Raw genomic sequence first — 971 nt, 5'->3', positions numbered from 1 at the left:
CAGGAATGCTGACAGCGTGCAGCCCAGTCAGACCCAGCAAGCAGGTTCCCACACACCTTTTGATAACATTTTCCTTCATTTTACAAAACGTGGGAATTTAAAGCAATTCCTCCAACCAGGGAGAACAGAGACAAAGCCTCTTACAAAATGCAAAAGGACAATCTGTTTAAAATACAGCTTGGGGGTTGGTTTAAATTCTCCTTTTTTTTAAGTCCAGCCTTCTCTGGACATCATTTGTGGCTCAAGAGGCAAAAATAAAATCCCCAACTACCTCAGTTTTAGGCTCCCAAGTGCTAAATAGGTGAAACATTACACACAGCTCAGAAGCACACTGGGCTTTTTTCAGCCTTCATTCAGCATCTACTTCTGCTCCAGTTCAACACCTCACCCAGCTCTTTCCATGGAAATATCTAAGCTTTACCACACTAGCTTAACCTGTATATAATGTGAAAATGTGAATCAACAGCACTAACCACATCCTACCACAAGATCTAGCTTCACCACCACCACTTCCTATTGAAGCATCTATTTGTAGCACTGCTGCTGGTTGTGTGTGTGCTTGACCAAATGCATGTGTGCAAACTGCACAGACAACATGCAGGGTATGTGTGTCGCATGCATTTACACCAGTAAATATTCATGAGGGGTCATCATTTCCTCTACTTGTACATATCCTGATATCACAAGGTGGGGGACACAGAAGTATCTTCAGGAGGCTTTAAATTATGGTATAAAATGGTATGAGACATGAAACTTCTGCAGGAAGATTATAAGTAAAACCCTGCATTAAAGAAGCCGAACAACTGAGTGGTATCTGCTTCTTTCAGCAGCTATCACTTAGCTACAAAATGAGCCCTGCCTAGTGAGCTACCACCCTGAACAGGAATCTGATAAGAGGCAAGGGTCATCAGAACTAACATTCCTATAGGAGCAACACGTGCTGGTCCTGAATAGCAATGAGACCTGCTGAG

The sequence above is a fragment of the Nestor notabilis genome, unplaced genomic scaffold (genome assembly GCF_000696875.1).
Source record: "Nestor notabilis isolate BGI_N333 unplaced genomic scaffold, ASM69687v1 scaffold10058, whole genome shotgun sequence".
Classification (NCBI taxonomy): domain Eukaryota; kingdom Metazoa; phylum Chordata; class Aves; order Psittaciformes; family Psittacidae; genus Nestor; species Nestor notabilis.
The sequence above is the reverse complement of the archived record's forward strand: the minus strand, read 5'-3'. Positions refer to the sequence as shown.